Here is a 21,644-nt window from a genome sequence, read left to right on the forward strand (position 1 = left end):
TGATGCAGCCCTGAAGAATGGCGTATTGTATCACAGCCGTCCACAATACGAGCACGAAGAGTCTCTACATTTGGTACCGGGGTTGCGTAGACAAAAGCTTTCAAATGCCCCCATAAATGAAAGTCAAGAGGGTTGAGGTCAGGAGAGCGTGGAGGCCATGGAATTGGTCCGCCTCTACCAATCCATCGGTCACCGAATCTGTTGTTGAGAAGCGTACGAACACTTCGACTGAAATGTGCAGGAGCTCCATCGTGCATGAACCAAATGTTGTGTCGTATTTGTAAAGGCACATGTTCTAGCAACACAGGTAGAGTATCCCGTATGAAATCATGATACCGTGCTCCATTGAGCGTAGGTGCAAGAACATGGGGCCCAATCAAGACATCACCAACAATGCCTGCCCAAACGTTCACAGAAATACTGTGTTGATGACGTGATTGCACAATTGTGTGCGGATTCTCGTCAGCCCACACATGTTGATCGTGAAAATTTACAATTTGATCACGTTGGAATGAAGCCTCATCCGTAAAGAGAACATTTGCACTGAAATGAAGATTGACATATTGTTGGATGAACCATTCGCAGAAGTGTACCCATGGAGGCCAACCAGCTGCTGATAGTGCCTGCACACGCTGTACATGGTACGGAAACAACTGGTTCTCCCGTAGCACTCTCCATACAGTGACGTGGTCAACGTTACCTTGTACAGCAGCAACTTCTCTGAAGCCGACATTAGGGCTATCGTCAACTGCACGAAGAATTGCCTCGTCCATTGCAGGTGTCCTCGTCGTTCGAGGTCTTCCCCAGTCGCGAGTCATAGGCTGCAATGTTCCGTGCTCCCTAAGACGCCGATCAATTGCTTCGAACGTCATCGTATCGGGACACCTTCGTTCTGGAAATCTGTCTCGATACAAGCGGACCGCGCCATGGCTATTGCCCCGTGCTAATCCATACATCAAATGGGCATCTGCCAACTCCGCATTTGTAAACATTGCACTGACTGCAAAACCACGTTCGTGGTGAACACAACCTTTGATACTACGTACTGATGTGCTTGATGCTAGTACTGTAGAGCAATGAGTCGCATGTCAACACAAGCACCGAAGTCAACATGACCTTCCTTCAATTGGGCCAACTGGCGGTGAATCGAGGAAGTACAGTACATACTGACGAAATTAAAATGAGCTCTAACATGGAAATTAAGCGTTTCCGGACACATGTCCACATAACAGCTCTTCTTTATTTGTGTGTGAGGAATGTTTGCTGAAAGTTTGGCCGTACCTTTTTGTAACACCCTGTATATACTGTAGGAAAGGGGCCGTAGTCGAAGTAACACGTGATGAGCATATCACGTCCGCTTTCCTACAGTATACGTATACGTCGCTCTCCGACGTCCGATCGGTCAGTCGGCAAGACTCAGCGAAGGATCGCCTCTGACGATGTCCAGCGTAGTCCTGGACGAAACGTTACGACCTCACATCCCGAAAGGTTTACCAGCGGCTATGTCATCCGGTCGTGAAAGCCTTCATTCTATAGTCTACTATTGTCAGGTTACAAAAAGATCCGAGTTTCGTCCGTAAGCAACCTCCAGCGTCAATGCTGGTGCGTCTGCTCCGCTTAATTTCTAGCCCATCTGTAACGAAATCCGTGATATTGTTGTGTGCGACGTGATGCTCGCCATGATCGTCAGAGATGGAGACTTGCATCATGCAATCGTCTCCTAACAGCTGATGCTGGATGTGATGTCCTGTAGCCTCTTCGGACACCGAATTCTGTTCTGGAGCGCTCATCCCATGATTCCTTTGACTCAAAAGTTGTAGATGGCGATCATACTGTGCACCTGTCGAGAATGGACAGCTTGTGCGGTGTAAGTCCCTAGCACTATCTGTCAGATGAAACGATTCGGTATCCTCACCACGTCATTTTGACTCCAGTGCAGCCGTCGAGCAACTTCCTTGGTTGACAAGCCTTCTGCCCCTAAACTGATGATATGGAACCGATCACTGGTCGCGTCCCTTCGTGAGATGATGGATGTTCACTCCACTGCTCCACAGACGTTTCTCATGCGACCCTACTCTTCCTTTACTTTCAAATGAAATGCTGCAATCAATTCGATTGCGGCGTTCTACCTATAGGTAGTCCTCATGGCAAACACGTGTACGTTAACATTCAGCGTCAGAGGTGAGGTTGCGATCGGTACAGGAACATGCCTCTATCAACGTACCTGCACAACATATCGAGATGATGCAAAACTTCTGTTTGCAACGTAACCATCCAGTACTGGTGGTGGTATAAGTCCACCTAAGTAGGTAGGTTACCTTCGCTTTGACATGTCCTACCGCTCCTGCAAGCTACCGTCTGTTGTAAATGGTTTCTTAAATTCTTGTGGTCCACGAAATTACTGGCCCTTGCGAGTTATTGCTGGGTATTAATAATTTCTAGCGAAAAATTTTAACGAACCGGTAGAAATTTCAACGCAACAGATAACGCATTTTTTTGAACCACTACAGAAGGCACCTATACAGGGCTTAATAGGCATTATATAGCTTTTATTTGCTTTCATGACCCAGAATCCGACTGTGGTACTGACTGCCACCTATTCTTTATAATGGAAGGAGTAAATAATCGGTCGAGGGTAGAGATCAATTGGTATTTATTCACTACCGATGGTATTTCAACAACTAGTCGTGTTTCTCTTGCCATGTACATCATCAAAACCGGTCTCTAGTTAACATGGTTCAGTTTCGCCACGTAATTATGGAATGGGACAGAGGAGCGCAGACCTGGCTTCAATGTAATTCTATACAACCGCACAATTATACCTAAACCCTCGGTTATTACATTCAGTTACTATAGATTACTCAGAACAAGTTCCGCAAAGACAATACAAGCAAAACTAGGTCAGGGTGAAAGAGTATTTCGCAAATCTTTACCAAACCAGTGGGCATTAAAATCCAATACTTTTCCTAGTGGCACGAGTATTTTACTTAACGCACAACATCGCCAACAAATCAAATCGTTATCGGGGTGCACAAGAAACATCAATTCTGTGCTGTTCAACCCACATGGCCAAGTTTCAGTAGCCAACAGAAACCCAGAAAAATATGGACACACACGATTATTCCTTCCCTATTTTACACTCGCTCACTACCGTATGATTATTCATCGTCCACAATATATTTTCAGACCGAAACTACAATTTACCAATGCGGCAGTTGCTCCAACCTACCACGTGGCGCGAAAGCAAATTCACAAAGAAAACGTATGGAAAATAAATAAAAAACCCCAAAATATTACTGTAAATGGAAGAGAAGATTAAAATACATTGAATGAGTGAATTTCCGTTAAGCACAGAGCAATAACGTGACCGTGAGCTTGAGGCACATGGTGCGTTGCCTGAACAAGGCACTAACGCAAGGTCTACTGAAATTCGAGTAAGTTAAGAAAATCAATTCCATTATGGGGTTCAGTGGTAATTTCGCGCCTGATTTCAACATCTGGACTTCATTACAGAGCAGATTTCAGGCGATCTAATACCTATGTTAAGATTACCAAAACGAGAGCTGCGTCTCCATGTCTGTCCAGCACCACGACCCAGGAACAAGTGCTCTTCTAACCGAATTCGCCTAACCGTTCCGCTTACAAACGTGGTGGGGGTGGCGCGCCAACCTGACAGAGCCAATACGCGCGCCTTCGTGTCATCTTTGCCCTGACCTGCAAACTTGGTCTCTGCTAAACTTGTTCACGCTTAGAGGGTTGGTACTACCCTACCCCAGAACGACCATTCATGCAGTGCTACAATCTGTGCCTAAAGCTTTCTGCTAGTTCACATACTCACTCATTTATACCGTCCACGCCGCACAAAGGAAAGGAAAATGGGAAACGTGGTACGCAACATAAAAAAATTCAATAAATTACACTGTTTAGTCCATTCTCTCCTTTTGGACACCAGCTGAGGTATTACCTGCAAGAGAAGAAACTCTTGCTAATAATTTCTGCGTGCTAGCAATTTAATAAAACATTCTAACGGTACAACAAGTTCCGTTTCATTTTGATGTGTGCAGTAAAATGACAAAAGCACTGCCAACACTGTTCCGCTGTCATCAAGAAAGATCTTCGTACCCCTACGCTCCGCAAGCCACCTTTCGACTTGCGGTAGGGCGTACAGTTGGTACCATTATCATTTCCGTCCATCCCTGTTCCATTCACGAATAGTGTGTGGTAAGAATGACTGTGGATAAACCAACGTATGAACTCCAATTTATCTAAGTCTGCAGGTTTTCGTAGCCGTAGTCACTGAAGTTAAAATCTTGTTTGTTGGTAGGCCGCGTTACATTAGTTTTAAACGATCGACGTTTCGACCCCTCTGATGGGAACTTCTGCGCGCTGGTCAGTCCAGAATGTACTGTCGATTCAGAAATTTTAAGTACGGCTGTTCCGTTTGTGAATGTAATGATCGTTAACAGCCGTGCAGGTTCTGTTGTAGTATGTCCCACGTTGTCGCGGACGATTCGCCAGTAACAGGTCAAGTTCGTGAACGATTTCTAAGACCTTCTGGCTTCTTATGAGCCGTTTGTCTGCTATCCTGAGGGCATTTTTCGCATTTATGTTTTATGAGCTTCCCTGATTTTTATCAGTAGGCTCTGCTATGTGGTCAGAGTATTATGCTTATATACACTGACGAAAGAAAATTGCAACACCAGCAAGGATTAACGCGAGCCGGCCGCTGTGGCCTAGCGGTTCTAGGCGCTTCAGGCCGGAGCCGCGAGACCGCTACGGCCGCAAGTTCGAATCCTGCCTTGGGCATGGATGTGTGTGATGTCCTTAGGCTAGTTAGGTTTAAGTAGTTCTAAGTTCTAGGGGACTGATGACCTCAGATGTTAAGTCCCATAGTGCTCAGAGGTATTTGAACCATTTTTTTTTTTTTACTAGTGCGGCATAAACGAAAACTTTTAGTCGTGTTTATGCACCTGAAAGAGGATTAGTAATGAAATTTTGTGGAGGTCACATAAGAATGGTGCTAACAGTGCCACTATGAGAATGCAAATCAGGTTTGCTTTAAAAACACGCTGTAATCGTCGTGAGCGTTAGTTACCTTTGAGACTGGACGTGGTGAGTTGATGTAAGTTAAGAATGCTTTTAAGGCGACAAAGACTCCATTACTAACACTTCACTGAGTTTGAACGAGGCTTGTGTAATAGTGCTATGAGAACCTGTATGTTCCTCCTGCGAAAGACTTGGCAGGAATGTAGCCGCTGTGTATGATTGCTGGCAGCAGTGGTCGCGAGACTGTACGGTCGCAAGGCCGGGCTCTCTACGGCCACAGGGCACTACCTACAGGAAAGATCATGGTGTTCAGTGTATGGCTCTGGCGCATCGTACTGAACCTACAGCAACAAAATGAGCAGCATTTGGCACGACAGTGGCGCAACGAATTGTTACGCCATGTAGCATGCATTCAACTGACTGCGATTTCATTGGTGTCAAGCGAGAGCTCATTGGAATGTAGGACGCAGGTCTTTGTGTTTTCTGATGAAAGCTCTTTCTGCCTCGGTGTCAATTAAGTAATGGCAGCGTGTTGGGCAGAACGAGGCTAGTTGAGGCCCTACAACAAATCTCTTAGCGGGTTAAACATACTAGACCTATACATTGACTTGTGATATCGCATGACAGCAGGAGCACTTCGAAGTTATTCCATGCACTCTGACTGCAAATTTGTACGTAAATTTGGTGATTCGACCGTTGTGCTGCCATTCATGAAAAGCATTCCAGGGAATGTTTTCCAACAGGATAACGCTCGTCCACATACCGCTACATGATGTACAAAGTGTCGACACGTTGCCTTGGCCTGCTTGATCACCAGATACGTCTCCGATCGTGAACTTATGGGAAATCAACGGACGACAAATCCAGCATCATCTACAAACAACATTAACTGTCCATATTTTGGCCGGTCTTATGCAACAGTCAGGGAACTCATTCCCCCCATCCCCCTCCCCCCCCCCCAAAAAAAAAGTAAAAAAAAAAAAAAAAAAGGAAATCATCCGGTACCTGTTCAAGAGAATGCAGGCACGTTTACATGCTTGCTTGCAATGTTCTGGTGGTTACACTAGTTATTGATGTACCAGCATTTCATCTTTGCAGTGCCTTATCTTGCCAAATCCAGCATCATCTACAAACAACATTAACTGTCCATATTTTGGCCGGTCTTATGCAACAGTCAGGGAACTCATTCCCCCCATCCCCCTCCCCCCCCCCCAAAAAAAAGTAAAAAAAAAAAAAAAAGGAAATCATCCGGTACCTGTTCAAGAGAATGCAGGCACGTTTACATGCTTGCTTGCAATGTTCTGGTGGTTACACTAGTTATTGATGTACCAGCATTTCATCTTTGCAGTGCCTTATCTTGCACTGAAATTAATCTGTGATCTTGCAGTGTTAATCAGTTACATAGACAAATGTAACCCCAAAATTTCATTACTCTCCATTAATTATTTTTTGATGATGCGATATTTTTTCCGTCAGTGTATTTGGGAGAATCCAAATTGGTATCGAAATGCTCACCACAAGTTTCCGAGATTTTGTGATCGTTAACCCTTTGTTTACAATTACAATCACTGCTTTCGCGTTTGCTGATTCAAGGACGTAGCTGTTATCGCGGGCGGTGGGTGGGGGGGGGTGGGAGGGGAGGGGGGGAAGGAGAGAGATAAAGCATGACTTTCTTTTTCAGATATGGTACCTGGATACATAACATATCAGCTCCCATTTCTTCTACCCTCTTTCCAGGTTCAGTTATTACAAAGGAACTTCTCATTGCATTAGTGTGTAGACGTTGTAAGGCCATTGTGGAAAGTGTGTCTGAATGTACTACTGGGAGGAAACTATGAGAGTTGTGACTCGAATACATTTCATCCATGGATTCACACGAGTTCTCTATACACACAGTGTAAGTCCAGAGGCTCTGATATTTTTGTGCGGACTTGACGCAATATGTCACATAAGTCTTTAAAATCTGTCAGAAGATTATTTGCCTTCAGTATTAATCTATCTGCTACCTCTGTTGTGGGGGAGGTGATTGATTTCCCTTTTCATGCCTGTTCTTGTTATGCATCGTAGGGTGAAGTATAAAATCATTTCATAGTCTAGTTTATTCACTCTCGCGTTTAAGGCTGTGTGTTTATCAGTCTGGGACGGATCTACTGTATCTAAAGGCTGTCTAGCGTACAACATAAATGCAGGAAGAGTGCCTTTGGTATTGCAGCAACTACAGTGACAATATTGACTACTTCCGTCAGAAATATCAGATCTGAAATAAAATCGCCGTACCAAGTATGGCATCAGTTATGTTTTAAGTGCGACAAAAGAAATGTAAAAAGATTTTCGTGGGTTTATATTTGGAGCATGATTCGAGTGACAGCTTTTCATCTCCAAGAACCGCTTCTATGTTCGGAATCCATCACAATGCTATTTGGGGAGTATACTAAAACTTTCGAGACTCTCTCCAAAGTGAATTCCGCTCTCACAGTAACACCTTCACAATAAATTTGCAAACGTGTGTAACGTATAACCTGCCTTTATCGTTTAGTAGCCACGTTTTCAGTATTTTGATTGTGGTCATCAGAATGGTTAGTACAAAATTCTTTACCTTTTGATATTATTATCACTTGTGTTTTGTATTGTTATCACCTTCCTACGTAAGGTAAGTCAAGCACTATTTGATGAAAAGTATCAGAACATCTATTTTTGGACGTTAATGAGGAGTAAATCCATCCTTAGCGTTTATGACAGTCTCTGCTAAAGACACTTTCACTTATGTTTCTGTACACATGTAGAGGAACGCCAGCCCATTAGTCCTCAAGAGCCGAAAGCAGAGAAGGTGGTGGTATTGGACGAAGAGTTCTAGAGCGAAGTCGACGTTCTAACTTATCTCAAATGTGTTCCCATAGCATGGAGGCTGGGACTGCGGGCATGCCAGTTCATTTCAGGAACATTATTGTCCACAAACCTTTGCCTCATAGGCGCTGCTTTGAAAGCAGTATGCGTTGTCTTTCTGATACTAGCAGCCATGGTCTCCGAACTCTTCCTATAATGTACTCAGTACAGAGTGCTGTAAATGTGTTCGTATGTCTTCACATTTAGCATTTTGTTAAGTGCAATAAGGGGCTGCACTCTAAACACCAAAAATACCCCCACTCCTTGAAACCTCCTCCTTCGTACTTCATTACAGGCACTACACTCAGTAGCTGGTAAAACTCTCCAGGCATCCACCACACTCAAATCGTTCCACTGGGTTGCCACAAGGAATAGCTTGATGCACGACTGCAGATCATTCGTTGGCTTACACCCCTCCTGAGAGTGCTGCCTTTCTCTACTTGACTTTTCTACTACCTACCCTTAAAGTTGTTACTAAGAGCCTGTTTCACTGTACTTTGCTCAAATACTGGTTGAGGTTCCTTTCATATTTTAGGTAACAATTCAAACTGGTTGCTAACCTGAATTGGAAATGTGCTTTCTGAGGAGATCTTCTTTTGCTTATTACTTCTCGCCATTTCCCAGTTCGCATTTCCTTTTTCAGTGTCTTTACTTACTTGGATCTTAGATAAGGTTTTTGACTTCCGTTTGAGAGTTATACAGATTTTGGAAAGTCAGTCGCGATTCCATAGCAATCTTTTGTTCACTTAGAGGTATCCACCATTTCTCAGCAGAATAATCTGTCGCAAGTGCACTTTGCTCAAACGGTCGTTTGTTGTACCATTGGGCACATTGTGGGAATTGATATGTTAGAATTTTACACTGACAATTTGTCTTTTTTTTTAAGCATAAAATAAATAATTGCGCATAGGTTCATTTCGAGAAAATATCCGTTTTACTTGTGAAGCAATTTAAAGAAAATAAATCGAATGTTTAAAATAATTGATTCGTTTTCCTATTTCGCAATTTCCTGTGTTAAGGCAGTATAAGGGTTATATCAGTTATCATATCGTTTGTGTGCTGAGCGCGTAAGTGGGGCAGCCAGATAGCACTCTCCACTGACAAGCCTGGGCAATTCACAATCACAGAAAGATCATACGAGCTCACCATTTCAATGTTGAATGAACGCAAGTTTTAGGTAGCAGAAGGCGGGAAGTGACTGAAAAGGAAACGCATATTTTTTTTAAACAGAAACTACAGCAATTTATGAAAGGCATTGTAATATACCCAAACAACACGTAACGACTAGACGGTACAGAGCTAAATATCGTGGACTGAATTCCTTAATGTGCCTTCATGGGAATTCATACATTTCTCTTTTTGAGAACATTCAATAGCAATTGTATCACTAGGGGATTTTATTCTGTTGTTCTGTCGGAGATTTCGCAGACCTAACTCTGACATCTTTCCCCCACCACCGAAAATGCAAAATCAGCTTCAGTGAAAGCATCGGTAGATTCTTGTCACTGTGAAACCGCTGCCAGCGATTATTTGAGTCTGACCGACTAGGTAAGCCTTGCCAAACAGTTCTCAAATGTTGTATGGTCCAAGTGGTTCGTCATTATGGCGCATGTATTGTTGAATATTTTCGCTATAGTAATGTCTTAACGGGCCAATAAGCGTCTTCTTCTACGGTTAAAGCCTATGGGTTGTGGGAGGGGGTAGTATTATGATGGTGATGTGACTATTCTGGACAAGATCAACAGCCTGAATAATTTTTGTCTATGTGTTACGCCCATCAAGAATTAGGAGGACAGGATCTTCTACTGTGGGCCTGATTTTCTTCATAAAGTGATTGAACCAGTCTGTAAGTAGATTCCCTTGAATTCGTCCTGAAGGGTGGCATCTTCTAACGGCACCTCTTTCATTAAAATGTCTACAACGTTTTTTCTTGGGATAATCATCAGCGTTGGGATAAAAGTTCCTCCGGCACTCCTGCAACACAGCAGCTGTAATAAGACTCCCAGCAGCACTTAACACTGAAAGCAACGACCTGACGTTTGTCTCTACGTGCAGTCAATCGAGGGAACTTGCTTTGCGTGGTGGATGTGCCTGTTTAATCCACACTGAATATACGATCTGGTGCATAGGCATGTTTATCAAGCTCAGTCTTCAGGATCCAAAAACGTTCGTTTACAGTCTCCTTAGTTAACGCATTACCACGAAAGTTTGCTGAAGGTTTTAGGACTGACAAAACACTTTTGTGACGGTTCATGAAATGGTCCAACCACACGCGTCCGGCAACTTCACCAGTGAATGGATGGAGGATTCCATTTTTCTCACGTAAGTGGAAGAAAATCGCCGAACATCGTCTCTCGTGAGGCTACACAATTTAGATTCCATTATCTGTACAACGCGGAAGCGCTGTAAAAAATATGTCTGAAAAGCTTGCGCGCCGACTCGCGGTTTGGGAAGACCTTGGTGCTCGGTTACTGAAATAGGAACGTGGAGTGAAAATTTTTTGGTTTTGACCGGATCAGCGGCCATTTGTACAGCCATACTAACATCTGTCCTACTGTGGCTGTGTTACAATATATTAAGCGAGGTCTGAACTATGTATGAGCCGGAGCAAGTTGTGCGAATAGGTTATTCCTTTTACAAACGATTTTAATTGGGCTGAAATTAATTCTGAGCTAATAGCAAATTTGTATGTGCATCCTTCTGATTTGTGTAAAGAGGGTCGCCTTCGTTCAGATTTTACATGACTAAACGGTCCCCTTAGACAACTCCGGACTGGTGTGAGACTGATGGTTCATATTTGGTCCATGGTGTATGGGACGTTGGTCTAAGACAAGTTTTAACCATTTGAAAAAATATTGCGTCTTGTGGAATTTACGAGCAGAAAACACATTTCTGCGAGGTTTTTGAAGAACGCCACTTCTATACTTAAAACTTGTACGGGTCGGTAGAGACTTTTCACGAAGGTAGATAAATAGATAAAATCAAAAGGAAATTTTTTATCCAATAAAGTTCATCCGTCATCGAAATTCGATGGTTTAAAGTCATACTAAATGTAGCACGTAAAATTCATTCTTACGTCAATTGAATGTGCGGAGACGGTTTAAAGTGAATCACACTAATAAAGAAAGAGTTATTACGATAAAACCCCAATGCGCTTCAAAAAATTAAGCTTCATTCGAATTTTACGTGCAAAATCACGTTTTTGTGAGTTTTTTTTTTTCAAATTTTGTAAGAAGATAGACAAATACATGTGATTATGTCATCTTGTTGTTTGGTGAAAGCTTGAACCTTTACCACGATTTAATTAACATGGTTCGCAAGACAATTTAAAAATTTATGCCGGGTGCCCCTTCACTTAAATCGACAAAAATTTACATCGGTGGCCAAACTATGGTTCTCCGACGTCAGAATTATGGTAAAATGAAAGCTGGGAACCAGAATGAAAAATGCTCCAACGTAGCACAAAACAGGTGATTATGTCCTCGGCAGAGTAAGGGACGCAAAAGAAGGAAAATGCTCATCGACTTTTAAATCAAAACTTCTTGACATATTCGCGCTTTTTTACGAGTTAACTCTACTTCCCAGCGCAGTGAGACCTCTTAGACCCACCCGTATATAATTTTTGGTGAAAGGTGTAAAAACAAATAGACCCAAATTTCTGTGTTTCTTAAGAGTGCGAAGCATTTACTGAAGGAAATATGAGAGTGGGGCTGCATCAATAATAGGAAATATCAGAAAGTGGCGATGCATACATCCTTAACTGTAATGACGCATTGCGCTATATTGCACGATGACAAACACTGCTGGATGAAAAAGCATGTCTCATGTTATACGACATGACATCATATATCATGTAACTTGACTTGATATGATTCATTACGTTACATGTCAAGGATGCTAACACTACCAAGTAATAAAGAGCGCATATGTCAAGATGTTTTGATTTAAGTGTCTTCGAAGGTGCTGGAGAAGTCGACAAGGTAGTTTCCTTCTCTTACGTTCCTCACTCTGCCCAGGACATATTCGCCTTTTTCTTCTGCTACGGTAGGAGCATTTTTCGTTCTGTAATTAAATATTTAACAAGTTCCTCTTTCATATCAACGGACAAATTCTGCTTTCTGTAGATTTTTCGACTGGCTACTTTTACGAAAGCAACTCAAGACGGAATAGCCTTTGTAGTGTTGTTCTAGGCACGAAAAACAATTTTCCTGATTGTTTTTGTTTGTGTCAGTTCTTTTCTCTGTTGGTGCCTGTAAAGCTCTTACTTATTTCGAACGATGTTTTTGTTTTCTCCTACGCTTTAACTAGTTGTGGAGCATCTCCAGCTTAAATTCTGCAGAGTAATCCTGTCGTGATTTCAATTTGGGCACTTTCATGTTCGGGGTTCATACTGCCAGCCCGGAATGGGTCACAAAACCAACATTGCCATCTTTGTAAACAAAACGCCTACCGTCGTCCAACGTGAAGTACAGAGTACAATGTTAATACTTGAACGTAACTCTTGATACCTGTGCAATACAAGGAAAACATCGTAATGAGTACCTGCATAGTTAGTCCTGGAAGTTTTTGTCGCCGGTAAACAGGAGATAACCTCACAACTCACTGCTACATCTAGCTACTGCGTCAGAGGGCTCTACAGGCGTAACTACGAACAGGTACTTGTAATTGATACATTCACCATCGGAATAAGCGGCTTTGTTTATTAGATATTGAAGGGGCCCAAAACTTGCAGAGGACCATGATACCACTCTTAGCACCACTTATTCCATGAGACCATGCGGAATACAAGACCACAGACAATCAAAAACAGAATAAAAAGTAACATTTTATAATCGTGAGTGGGATGGTAATACGAACCACGATCTGTATTCACGGTTAAGTTAATAAGAGACCGATATTGCTCCTTGCACATGGAACATATATTTTCACTCAGAACAACAGACTTAACTTTGATCACAAAGAAACCACATCTTTAAGGTTAAAAATCATTTACAATGCAAAAGTACGACAAAGCACACTAGCAAACAACGTTCTCACCATAAAGCCCTGTATGTTGCAATATATAAATGTTAATCGAAATGAAGCATTAGGCAAAGTCGTCGAATTTGAACCAACGGAACCATAAAACTGCCCACGTGATCTGAGTACCCCAGTGATCGGCGAAAACCCAAGCGATTGGGTACGCAAACTCAAATGTCAACCGCGCTGTTCTCGAATTTGTCAGTAAGGTACCGCTCCAAAGTACTGCTTGCACATATGCTTTCGCTTTGCAGCCAAAGAGTGGGACTTCTAGCAGACGAAAACAGTGCTTAGAGAGTCTTAGCACCGCGCCAGTTATTTAAAACTCCCGTAAAGATAAATGATGTGAAAGACATTTTCCAACACACGACTTTCAAAATGTATCAGTTTGAGCGGTGAATATGCAGAAAAGATTTATCTCGAAGACGCAAGCTCCTTGCCTTACGTGTGATTCTTCTCGGCGATAATACGGATTTTGTAACTACTTTTAAAGGATTATGCCGGAGACAATAGTTTTATCCATAACGATTAACAACATGGTACTAACTCCAAAATGGAGACGAACAATGGGAAGTGGGGATGACCTCATGCCAGATCACACCACATGTCTACAGTTGTGTAAGTATTAAGGGGCCCCGACAAAAACTGTTAAAAATTTTGTAACAGATTTTACAGAACTATCCTTAACGTATAAATCAAAGGCAATGGCGAGTAATTGATAACTCGAAGGCCCGTAGAACCGCTTTCAAATCATTTCAGTTGCTTGGCTGCTAGTTTCAGTTCATATCTGCATAGTACTGTCAAACTAGACGGGTTGTCGCCAGTTATAGGAACAGAAGAATTTCATTTTTCTCAAAATTATGCTACCGATTCCTCTGACTGGTGAAACCTGGCTGTTGTATAAAATACTGATAAAAATTATAAAAAAGAATAAAAATAACGATGATTAGGGACAGAATTAGTGACAGCGTAAAAATTGGTTCATTTACATACTGATTCAGTAACAGGCTAGCAGAAAGCAGATTGAAAGTAAAAACTGTGGAAGAGGAAAATTAAAATGGCTGAATAAGAAAAGACCATATAAACCTAACTGCAACTGTAACTGAAGAGTGAGAAGGAATTCCTACGCTAAAAGCAAAAGAAATAATATGGGTAGTCGGATAAGACCGACAGCTACAATAGTTATTACACGAAGTTCGGTGAAAAACAAGAACTTACAAATACCACATAATATTTCGCTGCTTTGACTGTTGGAACAATGACAAGTCGGTCGGTTTTCCCCACAGACTTGTTTGTTCTCTACAGTCGGCTCTCGCTGACGCTGCAGCGAGGTGTGAGGTCGCAGATCGTCCAGCAGTCACTCGCATCTCCTGGAGACATCCACTCGACGGGCCGATACAGCCTGTCTTCAGAGGATTAATGTACTGACGTCAGAATTATCTTGTGACACAACACGTCGACGGAAGAGGAAGAAGACCTCCATGCTCGCTCAAAATGTGGTTCTAATTTAACCCGACTGGACCGATAATTAATTGACATATCGCTGAAAAGTTAAATCATAACATTCACACAGGTTAGTAAACAGGTAGATGGCGTCTGAAATAAATGACTTCACGCGCAGAGTGGAACATTTGTTCAACGAAGCAGCCACTCACATGTTAACATACTCAACCATGGACTTGTCACTACCCGTTGTAATAAACGGGAAATTAACTAACTGCCATGACGCCTACTGACGTCTTTCTTTATCCATCAACAGATTCAGATGGTGTTTGTTCGCAGCAAAAAGTTAAGAAGTTCATTCTCTGTTAATTGCTTATGTCTTTCCCTCACTCATGCATCCTGACATCAATGTGATAATCGTCAGCTCTTTTCCAAAAGCGCTTCAAGAAAATACAACTACTTTGTCAAGCAAACCATTACTTAAATATTTCTCACCTTTAGTGGCAGCTAAACTAACCCTACGTGTATTGAAGTAAAGAAATAAAGATGCGTACAAAAAAGAAGTGCCGGAACAGTTTGTTACGAAAAAAGCACACGTTTTAAAAGAATGAAAATTGTATTTATCTGCATCCCAAATTTTTGCATTATGAATACGACGAATATCTCACATGTCCGTATATCTGACAATAGCAAAAGGTAAAGATAACTGTAAGCGAATTAGATTACTCTCAAATTATTTTTGTCGAAGTCGAAAAGTCGAATCATTTCGACCAACTCACCCATCTTGAAACCTAAGATCTTTGTATCTGTTTATCGTGAAAGCTAACGAGGAGAGCTCTTACGTTTATTTTTCACTTCATTTATTTTCACTCTATGGTTTTCAGCTTCTTTAGGGTTCTCAATAACACTTTTCGAGCTAGACATCGTTCGGCCACACCTTAGAAAATATCGTGAACCTTTTATTCGTTGCTGTCGGTATGTGAACACCCACAATTCATAGATCAATTGCAAACTAACAAGTGAAGTTCATTGCTTTATATTAATATCTTCATTGAAACTACAGATGTAGACATAATTTAAAGTACAGAAAGAAAAATGCATTTTACATGTTCTGCGGAAGACCAAACATGACTTTTTGGAGTCTTCAGACTTCCGACAGGACCCATCCTGAATCTCTCTTGTGACAACCTCTCCAATCTCAGAGTAACACTTTCACTCCACGTTCATAGTTATTTGTTGGATGCCAATCTCCCCACACCACCTACAGCTCGCTCTAGCACATGGATGTTACTCCCTCATGTCTTAAATACACTATATGATCAAAAGTATCCGGACACCTGGCTGAATATGACTTATAAGTTCGTGGCGCCCTCCATCGGTAATGCTTGAATTCAGTATGGTGTTGACCCATCCTTAGCCTTGATGACAGATTCCACTCTCGCAGCATGCGTTCAATCAGGTGCTGGAAGGTTTCTTGGGGATTGGCAGCCCATTCTTCACGGAGTGCTGCACTGAGGAGAGGTATCGATGTCAGTCGGTGAGGCCTGGCATGCAGACGGTGTTCCAAAATATTCCAAAGGTATTCTCTAGGATTCAGGTCAGGATTCTATGCAGGCCACTTCATTACATGGATGTCATTGTCATGTAACCACTCCGTCACAGGCCGTGCATTACGCACAGGTGCTCGATCGTGTTGAAAGATGCAATCGCCATCCTCGAATTGCTCTTTAACATTGGTAAGCTAGAAGGTGCTTAAAACATCAATTTAGGCCTTTGCCGTGATAGTACCACGCAAAACAACAAGGGGTGCAAGCCCTCTCCATGAAAAATACGACCACACAATAACACCACCGCCTCCAAATTTTACAGTTGGCACTACACACGCTGGAAGATGACGTTCACCGGGCATTCGCCATACCCACATACTGCTATCGGATCGCCACATTGCGGATCGTGATCGTCACTCCACACAACGTTTTTCCACTGTTCAATCGTCCAAAATTTACGCTCCTTACATCAAGCGAGGCGCAATGTGACAATGTGACACTATAAGACAGTTGTCCAAATGACGCATCTCGTCCTTTGAAAGTGAATTAATCCTAAACACAACAGTATTAAATTTTAACTCTCAGAAAGTTAAATAGTCCTAAACACGACAATATTAAAGTTTAATTAGAAGTTTCTTTACAAAATTATTCTTACAATTACATTATGAAGTTGGCCAGTACTACGATAAATTATCCGAGTCTGGTTCAAAGTTCGGTACTATTTTTAGGATGACAATTAAGTCTACGGAGGATGGTTAGTTTTGTGACAAGATGCGCAAAAGATTACCAAAGGTCGCTCGAGTTTACAGTGGGTGCAAGCTGGTGAACCAACAAGTTTATGCCTCTGCACGTTGTATTTACCTTAGCTGTGATGAGCTGTCATCTGCCTGGCTGCTCTAGCCCTCTGAAATTCCTATAAAACTAATTAAACCTTTGCTGAATTTTCCAGCAGAAACTCTCCCTATGTTTCTTGATATGTGAGAAAACATGAACTCATCCCTAGTCTCAGACTATGGCGATATACACGCGTATAGCTGGAGAAGTATGCATATTATAATGCCGTCTCAGTTCTCACAAGAACAATTAACTAACTGGCTGGTTCGTTTCTCCACAGTTGGAGCTCAACGACACTACAGAAAAGTTACATGTGTCTATCACTTGTGTACCAATTTGCAGTTCTCATGACCGAAGCGTCACTGGTTTTGTTCATATCCATTTGATATTCTGAAATGTAGTTTTTTAAGTTTTTTCTGTCCTCCTCCTGGTGGCTTGGCCCGTTACTCTCTCCTCCATCTGAGTCACCTGTTCGGTCGGTCACTGACTCTAGTCTGGGACCCGTTAAGTAGTTTCTGTGGTACCCCCTGTGGCGCGGCATTCGCCTCTGCCCACCCTTGCTTCCAAACCAAATCGTTTCCTCTCAATGCTTGTTCCACCTTCTGCTCATAGACATGTATGATATAGCATCGGTTTGTTAGTACCATTGATTGAGTGTCATCCCTTTTTTGCATTACATACTGATAGCCAAATTTGCTCATTAACGGTGCATTAAGTTAGGTGTCATACTCACCTTCCCGTTGTGATGAATTAAGTTCTTATGTAAAGTGCAAAACTGACTTTCATTTATTCTGACACCTTACACGTTGACCCCCAAGTGGACCTCGACTTCGGATACCGGGTATTCGTGCTAAATGCTGAACCTGGTCTGCCGGTACTGTAGGCCTTCAGACTCGTGCGACGTTGAAGCGTATGGCCTGGTCGAGAGTCGTGTTGGTAGACCCTTTGAATACCCATTACCGCTGACTGCTGTGCTGATGTCAGTGCTGGATACTGGACTCCATCGGCCGTGGCTTCGGGTCACTGATCGTTTCGCAGACCAACAAGTGCCAATACCAGAACAATCTCACACACAAGATAATACCATACCACAACCATAGAATCTAGTGCAAACGACATGAACGCCACCGATTCTACTAATCGAGTGCCAGAAGCTAGTGGGCTTGGAATACGTAAGCCATCAAAGAGGTTTCTCTGCACTCTGACATCATTGTGATGAACGAATCGATTCTGTGCTTCCCAAGTGTCAGCAGTCTTCAGTTCCCCTACATTTGCTTGATGAATTCGTTACAGGGTCTCTATTGCTTAGCCGAACTCCTGCTAGCTTGCATCGACCTGCATAGGGTTATCGTACGTAATTTTACGGACGTAACGAAGGTGGTTCGGTTTGCAATGTTCTAATCATTTTTTGCTGTGTTACTCTCAGTCTGTCTAAAGAGTGTCGAGGTGGATGTTTTCCTGACGCAAAAACGGTGTTGAAATGTTTATGCAAGTCGGCTGGCGATGCATCCCCGTGATTGAGTAACGTCGGCTGTTCGAACACGGAAAGTTGTTTATGTATAATTTTACAGGTAATTTTATTGTATATCATTCAGATATGCATGTGCAACCTCGTCAGAGACACTGCGCTGCCCGTAGGCTACTTATGTGGTATTTGATCCGAAGACGCGCGGGTGCTAAGAATTGATCGCGAGGAGAGGGACAGGGAGTTGTAGTGGGGTGTCGTGGCAGTGAGTTTGTTCAGCAAGGACGAAGAACATTCTGCTTTTAAGTATTACTTTATTGATCAGATGGAAGATATTATTACGACAAAAGGAATGTTTTCATTAGGTAGTAAACGAGATGGGTTTATTAAGATAATTACCATTTTGAGAAGATTTTTTTTGAGATGAATGTACTCTAATACAGTTTCCTGAAAAGAATTCTTGTCTAGAGAGTAACTCAGATTATCCTACATCATTATCCAGCTCCCATTACCTGATGAACATTCTTTCTTATGAGAGAGAAATTTTGTGAGGACCAAGTTAGCACTGTACATATTTAAGAGATCACGTTGCATAACGACAGCTCTCTTTTTTCACCAGCAACTCGGGAACTGAGACGCGCCTTTTCCTCCTTTTTGTGTGAGAGCAGTCGTACTTCATTTTCCATTGCAATACAAGTACGCTTAATACAGGAAATACGAGTTTTCAGTTCACAGGTTGCTGAGTTTAATTATTCTCATTAAATTTCAGAGCATTTTTTTCCAAACAGTGTTGGTTCAGACAGGGCATATTTCATTTACATTCTCACAGTTAGATTTGCTGCTCGTTCTCATAGGCAGATTTAGTTCTTAACTGTAAACGTGAGATTAGTTTATGCACATATTTCTCTTCTCTGAATGAAAATTTTTTATTTGGAGCAGCTTACTTTCCTGGAAGACATAAAGAACAGAATTACAACCTATGTCGACGATGTAGTTATTGCGGAGAAAACTTGGTATCAGCACTACAGAAATCTGAACACTTTGTTAGAAACCTTTTCGAATCCTGGAATCACTGTCAGCTTAACAAATCCGAATTTGGTAAATCTTATATTAAATTTTTAGGGCATATTATTTCAGCTTCTAGGATCCATCCCGATCCACGCAAACTTCAGACCATTCGTGATATTGCATTTACGACAAAATAAATAAATTAATGTTCAAATGTGTGTGAAATCTTATGGGACTTAACTGCTAAGGTCATCAGTCCTTAAGCTTACACACTACTTAACCTAAATTATCCTAAGTACAAACACATACACCCATGCCCGAGGGAGGACTCGAACCTCCGAGGGGACCAGCCGCGCAGTCCATGACTGCAGCGCCTTAGACCGCACGGCTAATCCCGCGCGGCAAATAAATAAATAAATAAATAAAAAATTAAAATAAAACACCAAGTCGGAAATTTCTTGGGTCTCATAAATTTCTTTCGTCACTTCATTCATTGCAAGGCTCTGGACACTACGCGATTACATCAGTTAAGTACCAAAAAACTGGTGTTGGGACGAACAGACACAGAGAGAACTTGATACACTGAAACAAGCTTTACTGGATTTACCTCTAGTTTCCCATTCTGACGCTTCTCGTGACGTCTGTATAGCTACTAACAGTTCCAAGACAGCCCTTTGTATGCACACGCCATGAAAATGAAGAAAGTAGTGTAATAGTTCAAAAAATATACTCCATTCGCTAGTCGTGTTCTATCCCCTTCAGAACTAGAGCGCATTAGCGGTGGTTCGGGCATTCAACAGGTTTCGATGCTTTTTATTTGGAAAACACACTAAAGCTTACACAGAACACTGAACCTTACAATTTCTGATGACTGACAGTCTTTCCCACGATCACTTGGCGAGATGGCCATTGTATACCCAAGAATTTAGTGACGCTATAGTACACATTCCTGGAACAGAGAACATTATATCTGACGATTTTTCACAACCTCTTGGAGGAACACAAACTGGATTACCTACAGATTTTTGTCAATTCCAACTTCAGTTTACTATATATACAAGAAGCATTTGAAAATTACATTTCTTCAGCTTTACATGACATTGAAAAAGAATAAGACGGAGATCCGGTATTGGAAAACACCAGGCAGGCGACATGTTAAGAACAATTCTACAGTTAGACACTTTTATTTAGTAAAGAACAATATTCTATTTGGTCGATCGGAACCTGACAGCACTACGTGGTTTGTTTGCATTCCTGAGCATATAACGATAAACTCATGTGGTACATGCATCCAAGTTATGGACACTATTGACCAAGAAAATGTTTTCACATACTTCGACAGACTTCTTACTTCTTCAGTATGGAAAAAAGATTTTGTCGTTTCTGGATAAATATAAACTTCGTCAAAAGACTGAAACAACAGCTACTTAACATTTTGCTCGACTGTTTCCAATCGTTTCTTGCAAAATTACGTCACCGAGCAGCTGTGAATTTATACGGACCTGTTCCAACTAGTAAGCGATGATTTTCGAGCGCCTTTGCCACTGTATAGCTTACACCAAAATTTGTTTAATTTGGACCATTACGTAAAGTGACTGCCAGAATTGTTTTAGCAGCTTTTATAAAGAATTTCGTAAGAGAAGTGGGACATGTTGAAAAGGTAATCTCTGTTAATGGACGACAATTTCGATCTAGGCTCTGCATTCGTACTATGAATAATAGAAAAATTAAACCCATCTTTTTTTGTCGGTACAATGCGTCTTCTAACCCGGCTGAAAGAATTATGAAAGAAATCGGCAACTTATGCAGACTATACTGTCATCGAAAACGCACTGAACGGGATAAGTATATTCATGTCTTTCAGGATATCATAAATTCTTTACAAAGTGACTCTACCTTACTTTCACCGCATTTAGTGCTAAAAAGAAACACCTACCAGACAGAATTAGAGAAATTATACCCTTCCCAAATAAAAATGTTTAAGACATCGTCATATCCGAAAGAACAGATACCATTTTCATATATGTAGTGAAGGCTCACCGGCCATTTGAACATTTTCTTCTGTGCGGAAGCACAAACAGTGCCCGAACTCTTAAGGGAACAGGCAAAAAGCCGCGATTAATGAGTATAATGGGCAGGGACGCAATGAATATAGTGCGGGACAATAAGTTGGGAATGTGGGTCTCATGGGAGCCGTGCCAGAGATAAGTCCCTGCAGTCGCGCTATCCTGTGTGTCCTCAGTGACTCAGATGGATTAGCCGTCACAGTAGCTCAGCGTGTTCGGTCAGAGGTTTTAGCTACCCTCTGTAATAAAAAAACTGAGTGAACGGATCAACGAACAACCTGAACGAGTGTCATCGGAAGTCTGCCACGAACAAAGTCAACAAACAATATAGAA

This window comes from Schistocerca piceifrons, chromosome 5, assembly GCF_021461385.2.
Source record: "Schistocerca piceifrons isolate TAMUIC-IGC-003096 chromosome 5, iqSchPice1.1, whole genome shotgun sequence".
NCBI classification, from domain to species: Eukaryota; Metazoa; Arthropoda; class Insecta; order Orthoptera; family Acrididae; genus Schistocerca; species Schistocerca piceifrons.